The sequence below is a fragment of the Garra rufa genome, chromosome 3, assembly GCF_049309525.1.
Source record: "Garra rufa chromosome 3, GarRuf1.0, whole genome shotgun sequence".
NCBI classification, from domain to species: domain Eukaryota; kingdom Metazoa; phylum Chordata; class Actinopteri; order Cypriniformes; family Cyprinidae; genus Garra; species Garra rufa.
Genome location: NC_133363.1, coordinates 10136379 through 10158256, shown reverse-complemented (window position 1 = coordinate 10158256; position 21878 = coordinate 10136379). Strand labels below are relative to the sequence as shown.

The 21878-nt window shown below is 36.4% G+C and overlaps 1 protein-coding gene across 3 annotated transcripts in view; it reads left to right on the top strand.

The window, feature by feature from the left end:
- The window catches only part of mical2a (microtubule associated monooxygenase, calponin and LIM domain containing 2a), a 92587-nt gene that overhangs the window by 831 nt on the left and 69878 nt on the right, over positions 1–21878 (top strand). The gene's annotated exons all lie outside the window — the stretch shown is intronic.

The window sequence follows — 21878 nt, the reverse complement described above, 5'->3', positions numbered from 1 at the left end:
AATCTTTTTTTTTTTTTTATATTTTGGACACTTTCTTGTCAGATGTTTCTGTTAAAATCACCTTGGGGCAAGTATAAAATGTGAAGGTTTGAGAAAAGCGTGTATGGATGCAATTATGTCTCTAATGAAAAGACAGCCAGACAGTTTTAAGTGTGACTTAAGTGTCCAGAATTTTTGAGGCCATTATGTTGTATGAAATATGGTCATAAGTAGTTAGTTTGAAACATTACATTACTTATTATTATCAAATTTATCAACATTATCAAATCACTTTATATGTTTATGCAGACTCAACTCCTAAGACCCAGCTTTTTATTAAAAATGCAACTGTTTGTGCTGTCTCAAAGAAAGCGAGAGAGAGAGAAAGAGAGAGAAGGAGGAGGTAGAGAGATGAATGATTGGTTGTTCTCAGTGTGAGAAAGATAATACTCCCTTTAATGTTTCTTCAAGGAATCAGTGGCTTGTTCAGTAACCTGCACTTGAACTTGTGTGAAGTTTAGTCGATTTAACACCACTCGATTATCACACAGTTTTCTTTGTCCCGACCTCAATGAGATGTTTAGAAATATAAACCAGACAGTGAATATTGGAAAACTGGAAATTCACCCTTTGGATATTCAGCACATTCACCTTTTGGACTTTAAACGCTGTCATTGTTTGTGCTCAACCTGAAATTTGCTGCCTGAAGATGACAAACAAGCAAAATATTGACGTTGTGACCCACCTCTCAGCAACAAAGAACCATTGTGTAAATAATTGCAGAAGCACATTATTATGATTCAAAAACAACATCATGAAAACAGACAACATAATGCATCACAATATGTATTTTAAGATATTATGCATATCTTCATTATGCACAGACTTTTAAGTAAGTGTTCACATAGTTTAACTCTGCTGAAGGTTGTTCTTTAACTAGTCCTGTTAGATTTGTGATTCACAAGGCAGCCACAAAAACAGTGTCATCTTCCTTTGTGGATGAGCAATAGCTTCCTCTCTTGAAAAACTGAAAACATCTCTTTTCCTCATGAGGACATGATTCACACTTCCTAATTATTTATATTATTTATTGCCAATTAAAGCTCAGATTTGTTTTGCTGTCTAATTATTAAAAGTTTTTTTTTTTTTTTTGCAAGTCCACATAATTCATTAGCAAATGATATAAACCTCAGCAGAGGTGATCAATTCTTGTTTTTTACAGTCCACATAGCATTCAACACGCTGAAAGTATGATAAACATGCATTGCATTTTTATTTAAACCAGACTTCTGTCTTTTTGGCTGGAATTTCCTTAATAACGGTCAGTTCTGTTGACTACTATAGTGCAGTAGTGCAGCATCCCTCTGAAGTTATCGTCTGGATCTGACACTGCCAAGCGCAGTCTGCCAGTTGTGTGTCCTGCACACTATGTACTCCAACACCCTCATTTGTCAGAAGTTAGTCCATGTGTTACTGTTAAATAAGGAATTTCTACTGAGGAGCTTTGCCATGTTGATTTAAGCACAAAAACAGTCCGGAAAGAATGCTTTTTTGGCAGGACATGAAAACGATCAGGTTGTATGTGAATCTGGATGTTGGGCATCTGTTATACTTATAAATTTGTTTTTATGCTGTGATCTGTTTAAACGCTGACCAACGATGTCCCCTTATTTGGTGTGTTCACAAAAATGGCAGTTGGTAACCATTGTTAAAGGAACACTCCACTTTTTTGGAAATAGGCTCATTCTCCAACACCCCCCGAGTTAATAGACCAGTTATCAGCCTACGTCACACACGCGTCACGCTGGTTCAACTGCGCATGTCGGTTGCAAAAGACGACCGGAAACCGCTATAATGTCCCGTTCCAGGCAACCCGTTACTCGTGTTTTTCCGATCTTCTATCAGTGAAAGTGCACCCAAACGACAGTCAAACCCGTGACTTCCCACTCGTGAACTCGTACTAGATCGATGTGCTCCCAGTTCCGAGTTCTGACGTGACATAGCCCGCGAAACCACTATGTCAGCACCTACGAGTGCGGTGTTTATGCAAGAGGTACACAGTGAAAAATAGACTTTAGGACAATATAACACTGCAAACAAATTAATAATAATGTAATAATAATAAATGCGCTCAGGCAGTTTGGGGTGACTTGCCTGGAATGCTACAAAGATGTGAGTCGTGATTTGAAGTCCTGATTTACGAGTTAAAAAACCTGCCTGGAACGCAGCGTAAAACCCGAAAGAAAAATCAGAAAATGAAGGAAAGACAACCGTGAAAATGTTGTATTGTGCAGTGGGTAAAGTTACACGGCTAGTCTCGTAAGCTTGGCTACTAACGTTAACAAGTTATAGCGAACTATCCTACTGTCAGTCACTAACGTTAGAATACACTTTTTGTACAGGAGATCGGTATCCATTCGTCACTTCTGTCTTTTCCTACTCAACTCAACCCAGTGTGAAATAAACAAAGGCAAAGCAAAACTTAAATATTTGAGGTAAATATTGTCTCTATTTGCTAAGAGGGATTAAATTGCAGGCATTAAAATTCAGAGAATTTATGGCAAGTAATGTCACATCGTGTTTTTAAATTAATTTGTTAGACATTGATCGTTTTTGTATGTCTGCATTGTGTTGTGAAGCCTGTTGAGGCATGCTTTATACATGTAATTTGCACTTGACTTGATTTGGGTACACGATTACCTCTATGGCAAACGGATCTGTCAGACCAATCCCACTCACTAACGTTAATTTCGTTGAATAACCATTCTTATCGTTGGGTGACAAGCTGTTGTAATATGCGGTAAACATTTTTTAAATAACATTAATCAAAATAATCTATAATAATTTAGAATCGAACTGTTTTGTACCATATCCGTGTAATTTCCTATTCGTAAACGCTATGTCTCCCGGGTTTTCTGCAACCAAGATGCGCGCGCATCCCGGATGTTTACAAACAGATAATTGGTCTATAAGTTGAGTTTTACCGTTTTTAAATCCATTCAGCCGTTCTCCTGTTCTGGCGATATCACTTTTAGCATAGCTTAGCATAGATCATTGAATCCTATAAGACCAATAGCATCACGTTCAAAAATGACCAACGAGTTTCGATATTTGTCCTATTTAAAACTTGACTCTTCTGTAGTTATATCGTGTACTAAGACAGGAGCAGTAATACCACACAGCACATGTGCAAATGCTAAACTAGCTGGGAACTCATTTCTGATAATACTCCGCCTGCTTCGGCCATATTACGTCAACAAATTTCCTTGACTATTACGCCGGAATGAAAGTGTAGTTCCTAATCTTATCGGCCTAGAAAATCGCAGCTTTGCATTTCCACCGGTCTTAGTACACGATATAACTACAGAAGAGTCAAGTTTTAAATACAACAAATATGGAAACTCGTTGGTCATTTTTGAACGTGATGCTATTGGTCTAATAGGATTCAATGATCTATGCTAAGCTATGCTAAAAGTGATATCGCCAGAACAGGAGAACGGCTGAATGGATTTCAAAACGGTAAAAATCAACTTATTAACTCGGGGTGAATTGGAGAATGAGCATATTTCCAAAAAAAGTGGAGTGTTCCTTTAAGCCTTTTCTGCTTCGATATTACTGTTGTTCATACATAGCCTTAGTGATTTGTGGAGTTGGGGGACTTGAACTCGGGATTCGGACTGCAATTATCAATTACCTTGGCCGGACTTGTACTTAGATATGACATGGACTGGACATTTTGGAGGACACATCTTCCACGCAAACTTTAGTCCTGGTTAAGACTCGACAAGGTGGACTCAGAACCAACACTAGTGATTTGAACAAACCCCTATAATGAAGAATCACTGTTTTTTTCTGCCATTGAATAAATAAAAGCTGTGATTGCGAGTTAAAATCTCACAATTCTGGCTTTTTTGTCAGAATTGTGTGATATAAATTTGTAGTTGCAAGTTATTAAATCAGATAACAATTTGATAAATCAAATTGCAGGATAAAAACTTTCGATTGTGCAAAATAAAGTCAGAATTGCAAAAAAAAAAACACAATTTGTTAAGTCGACTTAAAATAATATATTACCCAGCTGCCTTAAAATTTTAAGTTGAATCAACTCAAATATTTAAGTTGTCACTTAGCACAACTTAACATTTCAAGTTGATTAAACTTTTGAGTTGACTGAACTTAAAATTATAAGGCGATAGGATATAAACTTGCAATTCTGACTTTCTTCTTGCAATTATGACAATTCTCCCCCCTTTTTTAGAATTGCATGATATAATTTGCAATTGCAAGTTATAAAATCAGAATTGCAAGATATAAACCTGCAATTGCGAAAAATAAAGTCAGAATTGTGAGATGTAAATGCTCAGTTCTGACTTTTTCTTGCAATTACAGATTTATATCTCACAATTATGACTTTTTTCTCAGAATTCCATGATATAAATTAGCAATTGCAAGTTATAAAATCAGAATTGTGGGATATAAACTTGCAATTCTGACTTTCTTCTTGCAGTTATAACTTTTTTCTCGCAATTGCGAGTTTATATCTCACAATTCCCCCCCCCCCCCTTTTTTTAGAATTGCATGAAATAAATTTGCAATTGCAAGTTATAAAATCAGAATTGCAAGATATACCTGCAATTGCAAAAAATAAAGTCAGTATTCTGACTTTTTTCCGCAATTGCGAGTTCATATCATTTTTTCTAGAATTGCATGATACCAACCTGCAGTTGTAAGTTATAAAATTGTAGGATATAAACTTACAATTGCAAAAAATTAAGTCATAATTGTGTAATTTGTTATTCGCAATTTTATTTTTTTCCCCCACAACTCTCACAATTGCACATTATAAAGTTTATATTTCGCAATTCTGACTTTTATTTTTCACAATTCTCACAATTGTGTGTTATAAAGTTAGAATTGTATGATATAAATTCACAGTTCTGAGATAAAAAGTCACAGTTAGCCTAGTAACATTTTGGTGCCGATTTGTACGGTCAGAAAATGTTCAAATCCAACTGACGTTAAAACTGTTGGCATGTATTCAGTTTTCTTAGCGTTTCATGAGTCATCGAAGACGTTCTGTTGCAAGTCCTCTCAGCGCTGGATTGAAAGTGCATCTGCTGGAAGCGGCGTCTCAGTTATAATTAGTGGTTTTCGGTAAAGCTTGATTTAAACACAAGTTTGGCGCTTGGGGAGTTTGTAAACGGTTTCTAAACTGTACAGTCAGACACACTACATAAGCCATCATCCTAAAATAAAAGCAGCGTTTCTCCATGAGCTCATCATCAACTAGCACAATAAAGCGTTTTAATACATCACACTCAACACAATATTTAGGGTCTCCGTGGCAACTGAACTGGATCAAAAACATGACATGATGTAGCACAGTCGTCAGACTGGAGCCCTGTTTAAGATTAGACCTGTGAACTTTACTTTTCCCCTGTAAAAACACCTTTCCATGAATCCACGCTTCCTGTTCAGCAATTTTGTAAAGGTCGTCCAGGTGGGTGAATATGTGCAAAACTCAATCCAAAAATATAATGAAGTCTTATTAACAAGGAGATACATATGTTTCCAGTGGGTTGTAGGTGTGCATGATCTTCAGAGGAACTCAGAATTACTTTGGTGAGAAACAATATGGTCATTGTGAGCATGAAGGTTATGCATTAGACTCTCTAGAAAAGCAAAAAGAATTCATCAACACTAATATCTGGCTAACTGCCTATTTACATAACACTGTCTTCATCACATTTAGTTTTTGTCATATCAATGTTTTCTACAGAATTTTGCTTTAATATTCAATTTTTCATATGCTTCATTTAGGAGAACTGAGACTGAGGTTGTTTGTTTCTCTCTCCACTACTGTCACGTGATGGAGTTTTGGTTCCTTGCCACTGTCACCTTTAGCTTGCTCAGACAAATAATATCAGTAATATTATCGATTTAACTGCACTGACACTGGATGAGAACAAAATCTAAACTAAACTGAGCAAATCAATTGAGCTGCATAATGATACTTACTTTACAACATTGACACTGAAGTGAGTTATTGAATTGAGATGATAACTGACTTGAGCTGAATAATGACACTATTGTCTTCTGTGGAGCTGCTTCATAGCTGAAATTAAATTTGTTTAATAAGTGATGAGTTTAGTACAATAACATCGTTTATTAATGTGAAGCTGCTTTGAAATTGTCTGTATTGTATAAAGCAAGCACTATATAAATACATGTGACTTGGCGGATTTGAAAGAACAGAAAACTTCAGTTTAAAAGTATCAATTTAAATACAGTGCTTTGCAAAAGTATTCATACCCATTATTTTTTTCATGTTTTGTTATGTTTCAGTCTTATGTTAAACTGCTTGAAATAGCTTTTTTCACATCAATCTACACTTCATAAACCATAATAACAAAGCACAAAATTTGTACTCTGTGTATTCCGGTTCAAGACAGTTAGTGCCTTGAGTGTAAGAAAGGCGCGTTACAAATAAAAATGTATTATTATTATTATTATTATTATTATTATTATTAGGCTATGTCAAATATTTCCATCTCATTTTCTTCTCCAACTCCAAAATTGTCCTACATCCCAGTTTTACCTTTTTTTGTAAAGGATGTTTGATCAACTTTGCATGTTCACTTTGCAAACACTGGGTCAGAATCTGTACTTCTTCAGCAATGTAGGGCGATTTTGAAGTTAGAGAAGAAAATGAGATCTACCCTAACTGTCTTGAACTGGAATACAGCATATAAATTGTTAAAGAAAATAACCAATCGTTTTGCTAGATAAGACCCTTCTTCCTCAGCTGGGATCATTTAGATCCCTTTGAAGCTGCATTTAAACTGTATTTTGGAAGTTTAAACTCGTGGGCACCATAGAAGTCCACTATATCCAGAGAAATCCTGAAATGCTTTCCTCAAAAAATCATAATTTCTTTACGACTGAAGAAAGAAAGACATGACCGTCTTGGATGACTAGTGGGTGAGTAAATTATCTGTATATTTTTGTTCTGGAAGTGAACCTCTCCTTTAACGTAAGGCTGCAACATAACAAAATTAAGGGGTGTGAAAACTATCGCAAGGCACTGTATACAAAACTTGCTTCATTGCAAAATGCACATAATTTTGATAGTAATGCAAATTATTACATTTTTTTGCAATGTTTGCATAATTATTTTTAATTCATATGCCCACGTAATCTTCAATCCAAAACATCAACTTCCCCTCCCCCTCTTCATTGATGATGCCTCCCATTCAGCAAGTGCAAGTGCCAAAAAAGGCAGCATTAAAATGTTTCCTTAAGGCATATTTGGCTCTTAAAGAGGTGCCCCTAGGTCATTGGACTGTAAAATTGTATCCCTCATTTACAAGAATGTGCAAAAACATTCACTTCTCTCCATCTAAATGATTGGGATTACATCAAAGTCATTCTGACATCTATTGGTCTCAAGTGCGGAGGCCGCAGTGGCCTTCAGGTGGCCTGTTACAGGTAGCAGTTGGGTCTGCATGGCCATGTGTTTTTCTTTTCTCCTGGAATGCGAGACTTGTCTATTCTGAGCCTGTCCGCTCACGTATCAATTCTTCTGCCTCCCTATTTCTGCCCTGCTGTAATGCAAGTTGATCCTCAGAGCCCATCACAGGATTCTAATGTCTGCAGAGTCAATGCGTGTCCTCACTGAGGACATACGGTTGACTCAAAGCATTTATTAGGTGCTGCCTCATGAAGTACGATGATATGATATCCTCAAAACAATTTCAAAGGTCATAGTGATGTCAGTGTGAAAATGTGATGTAAACCTTGTTTTGGAATCCAGTGTAAAAGCACAGTGAGGCAACACTATGGTACAGTGAATCATTCAGATGGCAATTTCAATCCAGGCTCATTGGAAAAACTGTGCCTGTAGCAACATTTCTGCCAAATGCTATTACAGTGTTTCTTGCATGTTTTGCACCAATTTCATATTAATATGTCCATTGAGTGGTGATAGAAGTGCATTCAGTTTTATCCGCTAGGGGTGTGCGATATTGACAAAAAATCTCTATATTTTCTGGGATTTTATAGACAACGATAATTAGACAATATTTTGCTGAGTGTGTAATTGTGCAAATATTTTAAGGATGTGGACCGCTGACTCCTAACGTTTTTGATATTCTTCATATGCTCAGTTCACAGCAGTGATAGAAATTGTTATTTTACAATAAGTTTAAACTTATTTTTACCTTTTATGGGCATTTTTACCTTTATAAAGCCAGTGTGCATCATCTTTTGAGTCAAATTCTCACATGTAATCAGTCAATTATAATAATAATACAAATGAAATCAGTGTCAACTAAAATTATCTTTTCAGAAGTTGCATCTGAAGTGGAATTTACACAAACAGTTTAATGCAGCTTAGAGGGACATGGAAAGCTTTACAAATGCATAAATAGTTTTGATATTTTAAACATAAAACGTTTCATAATGATATTTGAAATGATTTAAAAATTAAAAGATACTTTAAATAGGCAATATAGTGTCTTAATTACCGTCTTGTGTATTGAACTGTTGTATAAAAGCAGTAAAACATTTGTAACCATGCTGATTTTGTAAGAAAAATCGGCTCTCTTCATGTGATATTAATTAACTATATGAAATTAAATAAATATATCCATATCTGCCCCATATCTTGAATTATGTGATCATTCTAAATGCATTTTAATAGACTGAATCATGCAGTAAAATAACACACTCTAATGCGTACATGCACTAGTTTAACCTCACTTATAGACTTCACCATGTAATGTATGCGTGCACTTTTTAGGTGTGTTATGTTTGCATACTTGATAATGTCAAATCGCACATTGTTAAAGGTGCAGTGTGTAGATTTTTGCGGCGTCTAGTGGTGAGGTTGTGAATTGCAACCAACGGCTCCCGTCCACCGCTCACCCCTCCCTTTACAGAAGCTACGGTGGCCCACACGGGATTAAGATGTCGTCGTTTTAGACAGCAAAGAGTAATGAGGTTTCTTTTAAAACGTAAATTAAGGAATTATATTTACTTAATAATTCAATAAAACAATGTTATTGTGAATATTACAGTTACTTGTTCATCATTGTGTCAGTGTTTTTCCGCTAGAACAACAGTGATGAAACGCGATCTGTAGAGCAGTTTGTCCGTTTAGGGCTACTGTAGAAACAATACGGCGACTTCCATGTGAGGGGACCCGCGGTCTATGTAGATATAAACTGATAATTCTAAGGTAATAAAAACGTAATGGTTCATTAATAAGGTGTTTATACACCCCTGAAAACATAGTTATGTATACTATATTGCATTTCTGTCTAGGGGTCATCTTAAATATTACACATTGCACCTTTAAAACAACAATTACTATATTATCGTAAACTATATATATCGCACACCCCTACATATCGCAGCAGTTCAGAAATTAAAATGTCTGGTGGCACTAAAAAAGTTAGTTCTCTTTTGCATTTGAAAATAACATATCGCCTACACTAAACTCTACCCTATACCTAACGGATAGTGTTAACAAAAGCAAACGTAAGATGAAAATGCATTTGCTGAAGTATTTAAGCTCTTCTATTGTGACTTGTACCACAGTGGCCCGCATTGCAAGGCAATGCTGTACCAGGTGAGCTACTGAGCAAGTTTACTACGTCAGAAAAGCCATACATATGTGGAACTAGTAAAAAGTGATGTAAACAACCTGATCTCATGATGAAAACACAAGACGCAAAATACGTACCGCCATGTACGTTTTCGTGACATATTCGATGTGAAATGTCCACTGAGTGGTGCTAAAAGAGTGTTTGTTTTTTCCGGAACAGATAAACATACATATGATACATTTTATGTAATGTTGGTTTTGTATGTGTCACCGCAGTTCTGACTTTAGCTTGTTTTTTTCGATCACCTTTTCAGGGGTGATAGCGTTCCGGCACCACGCCGGATTTCCGGCGTACTGTGGCTGCGGGGAAAAAAAAAATCAGATTCGCGGATATTGCTCTGTCATTTCTCTAAATCTGAGATGTGCAGGTCAGAGAGCAGCTTTAACGCTCAACGACTCAAACAAGTCACATTCTAGCCGATGAGCCAATCAGAAGTAGGGAAGGGGCGGGCCTTGTGTCTTTGTCAAATAGATTGATACAGGTTAAGGCAATGCTCCATGCGCGAAGGTGTTTTTAGCTCGCATACTGTACAATTGTCTCCTACTGGCAACTCAAACCGTAAGTCATGGCTATGTTTATGAAGCCAGGGGAAGACATTAAGGATTTCGATAAAGGCATATTTACAGGGCTCGCAAAATCGCTAGCCCGACGTCCCGGAGCTATTGGGTTTTCCAGTCGAGCTACCAACATTATTTGACCGGCTGCCCGACGGGCTATCCTGAAGTAGAGGGCTCATGGGGTCCTTAAAACTCCTCAATTTAGTTGTATCAAATTTAAGGCCATAAAAAGTGGTAAATATTTTAAATAGTAAAAGAAGAGGATTAATTATTTTAAGAGGTCTTACAGTTGGGGACGGAAAGACGAGAATCGCGATAGAGCTGGATTAAACTTTAAGAGGCAATGATTTCATTGAATAAATATGCTCACTGCACGTTTCAAAGTCAAAACGCGGCACTGTTGTCTTTATATGAATGTATCTGAAGGGAACCGACTGTCCTCAGAAACGTGTCGTTGGCATTTTCATTTCATGACGGATAAAACAGCGTTAATGCTGCTTTGCTTTCAGCCATTCTTAGGGAAACCGTAATATTTCAGCGCTCCTAAAGCGCCCCCTCGTGACATAGAATTAATTTGCACGTCCAAATTTTTAGCTGTTTTTGGTCAGATTATTGCAAATCTCGACCAATGTTTTTTATGCAAACACAGAGTTGTAAATGTGAAAGAAGTTAATGTGCTTTCTAAAAATCGAAACAATTAGGACATTGTTTTAAATAAATGTTATGCATTATATACTTGATTTATTCATTTTAATGGGATAAAGGCTGAAATGCCAATCTATAAGCTTTTTTTGTGAAAAACCTTTATCTGACTGAACTGAACCAACAAGTTATGTGTAAAAGTGCGTCGCATACATAGTACCTCCACCCCACTCACCTTGGGGGCAAGGGAAAAAAAAGTTCAGGCTCAGGAATTTTTTCCACTATCAGGCCTGCCTTTTAGCTCTTTTATCGTGAGTCATTTTTTTCACGGGATTTGTACCCAAAGATTACACATTCTAAGTCCAATTTCATGCCGGCTGAGTTACTGAGCAAGCTTGTTAAGTCCAGAAAGTGAAACGTATGGAGCTGTAATCCTAACTGTGTATGAAAACCATCACAAGTGCTCGCTGCTTTACCACCTCTAGTGTTCATTTCTGTGAAACTGCAGTGATATGTACTTATTGGTACGTATTTTGCATCTTGCGAAAAAGTTCCCGCAGGTTTATAATAATTTTTAATTAAATCTTTATTGTCAATTATGAATCGTTTTTCTAGTGAGCCTGGGTTTCGTAATTCATACTTCAGTGGTACTTGGTACAAAATGTTTTTGTTTTTAATGTTTAACTTTAATATTATATTAATTAAGCATTGTCCCCCCTAATTATCATTACTTTTATGGTATTTTTTTCCGTTAGTTATATTAAGTAACATGTTATTCCTCAAAGTGAAAGAATGAGGCTTATAAAACTATTTGTATAATCATCTCTGCAAACGGTTATTCTCCAGAGTGCTTTGCCAAACTTACATGAGTGTCCCAAGATAAATTTCCTTCTGGAAAGGGTCAGGCGGACCTCTAAGACAGCATGCAGCTGCACCGTCTCGCGCTCTCACTTCTGTGTGAATTAATGACTTTCTTATGAGACGTTCACTGAGGCCACTTAGATAACACACTGTTTGTACTTCTGTCCAAGACGGCTTCCTTTTGTTTTGGTAGTCTTTCGTGGAAGCAGTGTCTTTACTGCGAGTACGAGACACTGGGAGTGTGTTTGCAGCACGGGGAAAGGTTAAGCCCATGAGGGATGCTGGGAAACATTGTTTTTTGAGATCGCAATGGAGCTAACAGGCGTAATGTCTGCTTATCAGATGGGGGTTCCTTCCTGGTTTTCTTTGTATAGGGTGGCAATTAAGTCCGCTACATTCGGCTCCCAGCTTTCCCTCTGTTTCCTCACTGACATCAGCTTCCTTTTGTTTGGTCTGATAGCTGGAAGCTCTCTACAGCAACAACAGCAAACTGCACACTTCATGCCTGGGATCTGTTTTTCTAGCAGTCATTTGCTAGCTGGCAGACTGTCTTATTGGACTCTGTCCCCTATAAAAACACTTTCAAGGTTTTAACGATAATAAAGGGTGTGGACTGTGACTTAAGTTCATCAAATTGGCTCAAAACGTGAAAACTAAATCAGTGGTCTTTTTTTAAATATATCACTGTAATCCCTAAAGCTCAACGCAATTAATTGTGTTGAGTAGAGAAATAAGACAGCGGTAATTCATGTAGAAATAGATGGCATCTGGGGCAGAGATGTTATTGTAGGATATATTTAACATCTCTGGAATTCCCATCATCAGATTAAAGGGTAGACTTGATAGTATTTTAATAAGTGCACTGCCACAATTATTCCCAGTAATCTTTTTTCCCCTGTTGTGTGTGCATGCAGGGATATGTGTGCGTGCACGTGTGACATTTTACTGGTGTTCTGTGGGTTCGTGCTGTCTGCCCGCAGTGGCCCTTTCCATTTTGTCAGATGGTGAAGTCCTGGTATGTAAGTCAGCACAATGCAGATTCAGCTGAAAGAGCAAACGGAGAGGACAGTGTGCCCTACCTTCCACTGCTCAAGAGGAATGCCTCTGCAGATGGATCTAATAGCTGTTTTCTTCCATCGGTGAAGCCTGACACGCCAGCCGCTCAGTTATAGTTATTGACACATTTTAATTTAGCCTTCCAAGCAGACATACTAAAATGACCACATATTATAGCTGCTATGGATTTGGATGTAGTAGCTGCTATTGTGGTGGAGTGGTTGCGTGTTTATGATGTTTTAACACAAGCTTTTTTGTAATAAAATAATTCAGCTGAAGGTCTCCGGCTATTTTGCTTTAGCAACAAAGTATTCTTATTTCTGCAGGATACAGTATGTGTACTGTGCACAGTATGCACATTTTGTGCATGCATTAAAAACCTGGGTGACTTACAGTTGAGGTCAAAAGTTTAAATACACCGTGCAGAATCTGCAAAATTGTAACTATTTTACCAAAACAAGAGGGATCATACAAAATGCATGTTATTTTTATTTAGTACTGACCTGAATAAGATATTTCACATAAATGTTTACATATAGTCTACAAGATATTGACCATGTTCAAAAGTTTACATACACTTTATTCTTAACACGTTTAGTTCTTCATGAGTCCCTTGTTTGTCCTGAACAGTTAAACTTCCCACTGTTCTTCAGTTCTTACAAATTCTTTGGGTTTTCAGTATTTTTGTGTATTTGAACCCTTTCCAACAATGATCGTATGATTTTGAGATCCATCTTTTCACACTGAGAATAACTGAGGGATTCATATTCAACTATTACAGAAAGTTCAAATGCTCACTGATGCTCCAGAAGGAAAAACAATGCATTTAGAGCCAGGGGTGTAAACGTTTGAACAGAATAGTTTGCCTTATTTTACATATAGTCTACAAGATATTGACCATGTTCAAAAGTTTACATACACTTTATTCTTAACACTTTTAGTTCTTCATGAGTCCCTTGTTTGTCCTGAACAGTTAAACTTCCCACTGTTCTTCAGTTCTTACAAATTTCAGTATTTTTGTGTATTTGAACCCTTTCCAACAATGACTGTTTGATTTTGAGATCCATATTTTCACATTGAGGACAACTGCAACTATTACATATGCAACTATTACAGAATGTTCGAACGCTCACTAATGCTCCAGTTGGAAAACCAGTGCATTTAGGGGTAAAAACTTTTAGAATTTGGAGATCAAGGTAAATTTAATCTTCTGTGTACATTTAATATTTTATTTTCTGTTGATTCTGAAGGCAAATACTAAATGAAAAAATATGATATTTAGGCAAAATATTCTGTTCAAACGTTTACACCCCTGGCTCTAAATGCATTGTTTTTCCTTCTGGAGCATCAGTGAGCATTTGAACTTTCTGTAATAGTTGAATATGAATCCCTCAGTTGTTCTCAGTGTGAAAAGATGGATCTCAAAATCATACGGTCATTGCTGAAAAGGGTTCAAATACACATCAATGCTGAAAAACCACAGAATGTGAATGTGTATTTTTCTAAAAAACAGCAGGCAGTATAAATGTTCAGGGCAAACAAGGGACTCATGAACAACTAATCACTATACTAACAACCAAACAAAACACATATCTGTGGATTATTCAGGTAACAATACAGTATTGAGAATCAAGTGTATGCAAACTTTTGAACAAGGTTATTTTTATAAATTCAACTATTACTTTCTCTTGTAGACTATATGTAAACGTCTTTTATGTTAAATATCTTGTTCAGGTCAGTACTAAATAAAAAACAACATGCATGTTGTATGGTCCCTCTTGTTTTGGTAAAATAATGAACATTTATTAGATTCCAGATTCAGAATCAGAATCAGATTAACAGATTCCGCAAGGTGTATGTAAACTTTTGACCTTAACTGGATAAATTCCACAAAATGTTCAGTGTGCAACAGAAATATAATAATATGCACATGCATTTGAAATTTGTTTTTTAAAACAATGCAACTTTTCATTATTGTGGACACTCTTATTTTTCATTGCTTTTGAACAAATCTTTTTTTTTTTTTGATTCAGTGACTCATTCATTAAGTGGCTCATGCTTGTGGCTTTTGTTTCATATTTACAAGCATAATTTCCATAATTTCATAATTTAAAATAATGTTAATTTCATAGCATTGTTTATGCAGTTGTAATTACAGCGTAACTACATCTAAATGCTGATGCATTGTTTTTTTTAACAAATCTTTTTGGCATTTTATGCCTTTATGTCGACAGGACAGTAGTTAGACAGGAAGTGAAGTGGGAGAGAGAGATGGGGACAGGATTGGGAAATGTCCGCAAGTCAGAACCCAGGACATCTACCTGTGAGGCTACCGGTGCCAACCGAACAAGTAATTTGAGTCAGTGATATAATAATCCATTCATAAATCAGTCACTTGCTTTTTTTCTAAATGAATCAGATGTTTTTTGAACAAGTCATTACAATGAACAATTCAGTGAATCACTCATTAAAACAGTGACTTGCTGCCATCTACTGACATTTTAGAGAAATATTTAATTATCCATGACAGGCCTGATCCAGCCAAGGTACCAGCACAAAAACACACTCAGTTAAATATAGTTTAATTATCGTTATTGAAAATCCTATTAAATGCTGAGATATTGTTTTTTGTCAATATTGCACACTGCTAGCAGTTTGAATGATCATTGTATAATGATTTTTTAATCCCCAGTGCATTAACCAAGCATTCTTGCATTTCGAACATTCCCTCCAAAAAAAGATCTACATGTTCAGAAGGAAGTAACATGCAGTTTGTTATGCAGATCACATGATTTGATAACTTTTTAATGCAGCAAGACCATTAAATCCTAATCGAGTAGTTGCATAACACAAACCTGTAAGCTGCATTTGAGGTGTTTGCAGCCTGATATGTTTCAGTTGTGCCCGTTGCGGCGCCTCTGCAGGGCCTGTTCTCACATTCATGTAAATAAGAGTGACTGTGGAGGTGTGGTCTGATGCATAACTTTGCTCGGCTTCTGGCTGCTGGAATGCAGTGTACGCGAGCATTAGCGTGTCTGTCTCCAGAGGGAGTTCGTCTAACACCCACATGACAAGAGCTGACACATCCCCTCACTCAGACCACCGCTAGCAAAACAGTGTCCTAAAAACACACCCGGCACTGAGCTCTGGCCTCACTAGAACTGCCATCGTGCCTCATAATGCAGACCGAACTGTAGGTCTCACTGTAGAAGTGGATACTTGACTGTAAGTTTAACAGTATTAATGATATGTATACATAAGGAACAAGGGAGGGAAGGACTTTATGGAAGCACTGAAATATTAAGGTAACTGCAGAGATACTTCCACTACTGTCCATGCTTTTTAAAGCAATAGTGCACCTGGGAATTACAATTTGGCTTTTACTCATCCTCATGTGTTGTGTCATTTTGTTTATATTCAAGCTTTTGCATAGTCAAACTTAGTGCCTTGAGATTTTTCAGGGAATGTAGATTTAAATTTCAGCCTATTCCTCATGCTGAGCTATTGTATTGCCACATCTTGTTTGTGTTATTCTGTCTAAAGACTCTTATTGTGAAGTTTATTTGGTTCTGTGGTTTTTGTGTTTGTGTTTCCTGTTTCTTCAGTTTCCTTGGTTACTAATACACTGGTTTGTTTCTGTAGTGAAAGATTGAGTTCACTTGTGTGTAGTTTAGTTTATTGTTATTTCTGTCTACATATTGCCCTGTGTTGTTTTTGCATTTGTTTGTAAAAGCTGTTGCGGTTTATGGATTGCCCCCCCCCCCCCCCAAAGTGGATTGCGTTTTTTGTTTATTCAGAAAAACTTCTGCAACAACATCCAAGCCTCAACTCTTCCCTAGTACAACTGTAACACAAATGACTTTCTATGATGTTGAGATGAAGAGTGAACAATACAAATTGTCTATGATACAATTGTAGCTCAATTTGCAAAAAAAGACAAAACAAAAACATGACTTGAGATTGCATGGTTGCAATGATTGCATGATTGCATGCAAACATCAATCTACAGTAGAGTTTTTGTCCCTTATTTTTCTGCGCCAGATAGTTAGGCAATATCACACAAGCACACATGCTGTTTTTCCAAAATATAAGCATGATGCAAAATGTGATACTGATTTTATATGTATTGAAACATTCAATAAACAAGAATGCACTATTGTATGTTACATTTTAGACACCATTTAGTCAGAATTGACTGTTTACGTCAATGAAAATAGTTCAGAACAATGCCGCAGCGGAGCTGTTGTGTCCGAGCAACACACAGTTTCAGCTCTGAATAAGCTTTTTTGAACGAATCAGTGATTCAGTGATCCATTTACAAAGATACTCACTTTCTTTATTCCTGAACATTGTTGGGCAGTAACTAGTTACAAATAATGCATTAAAGAAATAACATTACTTTCCCTGGTAACTAGAAGTGTAACTAATTATTAATAAAATGTATTACAGTTTTATTTAGTGATAATATTACTGTTACTGTTGTAAAGAAAAGGCTAGTTATTAGTTACTTTTTTGTCACAATTGCTAGTGATTTGAAATTCAAAAATTCAATCATTCCAAATACAGCCATGATTTTAATTTCATAGGGAGAAAGGATGACAAAAAGAGCCAGTTGTACTCTTCAAATATCAGTACCTTTAGAAGGGTGCAAATATTATGCAATTACCAATTATTTGGGGTGAAATGGAAAAGTAATGTAACTAGTACTGTAACTAATTACTGTTGGCAGGAAGGAATAAGTAAAGTAATAATATTACTTAGAAAGGAGTAACATGTAATGAGTAATATATAACATTTTATGAGTGAATAAATCAACTGTTTGAACAAACCATTCAAATGATTCAGTAACACATTAATAACTTGTCAATACCTGCAGGTGGTTTTTGTTTCATATTTACAAGCATAATTTCCTTTAAATGCAGTAATTGCAGTGTAACTACATCTAAATACAGATTTAGATACAGCTTCTGTGCTACTTCTGCAGTGCAAAATACTGATTTCATTTCATTGGTAACAGCCTGTAGTGTCTTATTATTCTACAGTCGTGGCCAAAAGTTTTGAGAATTACATAAAAAATTTGGAAATTGGAAAAGTTGCTGCTTAAGTTTTTATAATAGCAATTTGCATATACTCCAGAATGTTATGAAGAGTGACCAGATGAATTGCATAGTCCTTCTTTGCCATGAAAATTAACTTAATCCCGAGAAAAACTTTCCAATGCATTTCATTGCTGTCATTAAAGGACATGCTGAGATCATTTCAGTAATCGTCTTGTTAACTCAGGTGAGAATGTTGATGAGCACAAGGCTGGAGATCATTATGTCAGGCTGATTGGGTTAGAATGGCAGACTTGACATGTTAAAAGGAGGGTGATGCTTGAAATCATTGTTCTTCCATTGTTAACCATGGTGACCTGCAAAGAAACGTGTGCAGTCATCATTGCGTTGCATAAAAATGGCTTCACAGGCAAGGATATTGTGGCTACTAAGATTGCACCTAAATCAACAATTTATAGGATCATCAAGAACTTCAAGGAAAGAGGTTAAATTCTTGTTAAGAAGGCTTCAGGGTGTCCAAGAGAGTCCAGCAAGCACCAGGATCGTCTCCTAAAGAGGATACAGCTGCGGGATCGGAGTGCCACCAGTGCAGAGCTTGCTCAGGAATGGCAGCAGGCAGGTGTGAGCGCATCTGCACGCACAGTGAGGCCAAGACTTTTGGAAGATGGCCTGGTGTCAAGAAGGGCAGCAAAGAAGCCACTTCTCTCCAAAAAAAAAACATCAGGGACAGATTGATCTTCTGCAAAAAGTATGGCGAATGAACTGCTGAGGACTGGGGCAAAGTCATATTCTCTGATGAAGCCTCTTTCCAATTGTTTGGGGCATCTGGAAAAAGGCTTGTCCGGAGAAGAAAAGGTGAGCGCTACCATCAGTCCTGTGTCATGCCAACAGTAAAGCATCCTGAGACCATTCATGTGTGGGGTTGCTTCTCATCCAAGGGAGTGGGCTCACTCACAATTTTGCTCTAAAACACAGCCATGAATAAAGAATGATACCAAAACACCCTCCAACAGCAACTTCTTCCAACAATCCAACAACAGTTTGGTGAAGAACAATGCATTTTCCAGCACGATTGAGCACCATGCCATAAGGCAAAAGTGATAACTAAGTGGCAAAACATTGAAATTTTGGGTCCATGGCCTGGAAACTCCCCAGATCTTAATCCCAGTGAGAACTTGTGGTCAATCCTCAAGAGGCGGGTGGACAAACAAAAACCCACTAATTCTGACAAACTCCAAGAAGTGATTATGAAAGAATGGGTTGCTATCAGTCAGGATTTGGCCCAGAAGTTGATTGAGAGCATGCCCAGTCGAATTGCAGAGGTCCTGAAAAAGAAGGGCCAACACTGCAAATACTGACTCTTTGCATAAATGTCATGTAATTGTCGATAAAAGCCTTTGAAACGTATGAAGTGCTTGTAATTATATTTCAGTACATCACAGAAACAACTGAAACAAAGATATAAAAGCAGTTTAGCAGCAAACTTTGTGAAAACTAATATTTGTGTCATTCTCAAAACTTTTGGCCATGACTGTACATCTAACAAAGTTACAAAAAATTGCCTTTGTGAGCATAAAAATGCTCTTGCAAACATAATCCCTTAAAGGATTACTCCACTTTCAGAATTAACATTTTCTGATAATTTACTCACCTCCAGGTTTTTCTCTATATAGTGGACTTCAATGCTGCTCAATGGATGAAGGTTCAAATTGTATTTTCAACGCAGCTTCAAGGGGTTCTACAGGATCCCAGCCGAGTAATAAGGGTCTTATCTAGATCTGTCATTTTCTTTAAAAAATAATATTTATACACTTTTTAACCACAAATGATCATGATGCTCATGCACACCTTCACACATTACATAATCATGTTTTTCGTCTGTGTACTTCGGTTAAAAAAGGTTGGGTAGGGCCAAAAATTTCTCATTTCTCAAAATCTAATTTTCTCCCCCAACGTAAAAAATCATCCGACATTGTTGTTTTGCAAAGGGCATTTGACTTTCTTTGCACGCTCGCATTGTAAACACTGGGTCGGTACTTCCGCCTACGTTACACGTGACCTTTTCCAGTATCACAGAGCTAATGTTATCTAAGCATTTGTGGTTAAAAAGTGTATAAATATTAATTAAAAAAAGAGTTTTGCTAGATAAGATCCTTATTTCTCGGCTGGGATTGTGTAGAGCCCTTTGAAACTGCATTGAAAGTCCACTATATGGAGAAAAATCCTGGAATGCTTTTCTAAAAACCTTTATTTCTTTCTGACTGAAGAAAGAAAGACATGAGCATCTTGGATGGCATGGGAGTGAGTAAATTATCAGGATTTTTTTTTCTGGAAGTAAACTGAAATTAAAATCTGAAGGTAATTAAGCTAATTTCTGTCAATGCTGACTAACCACTGCACAGAATATAAAGACTATAAAAAGGTCTGGGAGTCTAAACCAGTAAAAGCACCAGCACAAAAACACACGCAAAATATTGTCTCATTATTGTTATCAACAAAATTCCAGAAAATATTGAGACCCCTACTTTACAGCCCTTGGTTGTCATCTACTTTTGTTGTATGGATATAGCAGCTTTGACAATATCTAATTTTCAGTTTTACAAAAGAAGGAAAGCCATGCAGTAATGATTCCTTTTAAAGGATAGATATAAAAAGAGCAGAATGTTTGCAAATATGCTGTCTTTCCCTTTATATCACTGGATATTGACTCTGGCTCACCACAAAATTAAAGTGTCCCCCCAAAAAACGTGTTCTGGAGTAAAATGAGTCTAGTATTAATACCATGGCAAACCTACCATGTCTGCTTTCAAGGCATCTTTATATGCAAACAGAAAGGACATGTTTTCATTTTCAGCACATATTATGAATATTTAGACATTTTGCGTCTAATTAAATATTCACAGAGTGTACAGTATGTATATAATTACAGTAAAGGACATTTCTATGTAGTGTTAGGTTTATTCTTGAAAGTGTGCTAATGTTTCGTGGCATCTTTAAAGTGTGTTTATTTTCTTGAGGAAGCAGAGGGGCTTTGAAATCTTATAAGGGAGTTCACTAAAAATACACACCAGTGGAGTTTGTTGCCAGGGTAGCGACGTGTCCCCAACTGCCTGCGAAAGTGCACCTCTGTCCTGTTCATGGTTCACCAGGCCAAAGCCACAAGACAAACAGATTTTTTTCCCTATGCTCTCTGCAAAAGTGCATAGCTGGCAGTCAGGTTAAATCAGCTGTTATCTCTAGTCAACAGTAAGATTCTGTCGATGGATTAACTGATGTATCTGACGTCAAACCGGTGTCAAGATGTAACCGATACAGCCTCTGCTTTTTTCTTCCTGTCAGGAAAATAAGATATTTCATCTTCTGTTGTTGTTGATGTACTTTTTAATGTATCAATTTACGAACATTTGAAGGAGTTGGTTTCTGCAGTGTGTGTGGCCTCCTGCCTTAGGCAGTAGTATAGTGTGGCAACCTAAATTGCAGAGGATTTAAAAAAAAAAAATCATTTAAAAAAAATTTCCTGGCAGCCACGTGAATGAGTGTCAAAGATAAAGATATATTTTTTTAAATGTTTAAAATATATGTGCAAGTTATGTAATCATTATATTCATGGTTTAAAAAAAACTTGTATACAATTTTCAAGAAAGGTTTAATTTAACAATAAAATGATAAATATGTGGTGAAACATTAAGTAAAAATATTTTATTCTACCTGTATAATGAATTAGATGTTATTATTTTATAATATTATAATATATTTTATATATACTTTTTTGGTCTATCATATGACATTATACACCATGAACTAACCTTGCCTATTCACAAAAAGGTAAAATTTTATGTTATTTTAAGAGACTTGTTGACACACAGTCTGTTTTTTGTTTTTCTTTTGCATCACATGACTTCAATTTAATTTAAAATTATTTTTATTGTTTTCTAAGTAATACTAAACATATATATATATAAATACAGTGGTATGAAAAAGTGTTGGTCCCCCTCCTGATTTTTTTAATTTTTTTTTTTGCATGTTTGTCACACTTTAATGTTTCAGATCATCAAACA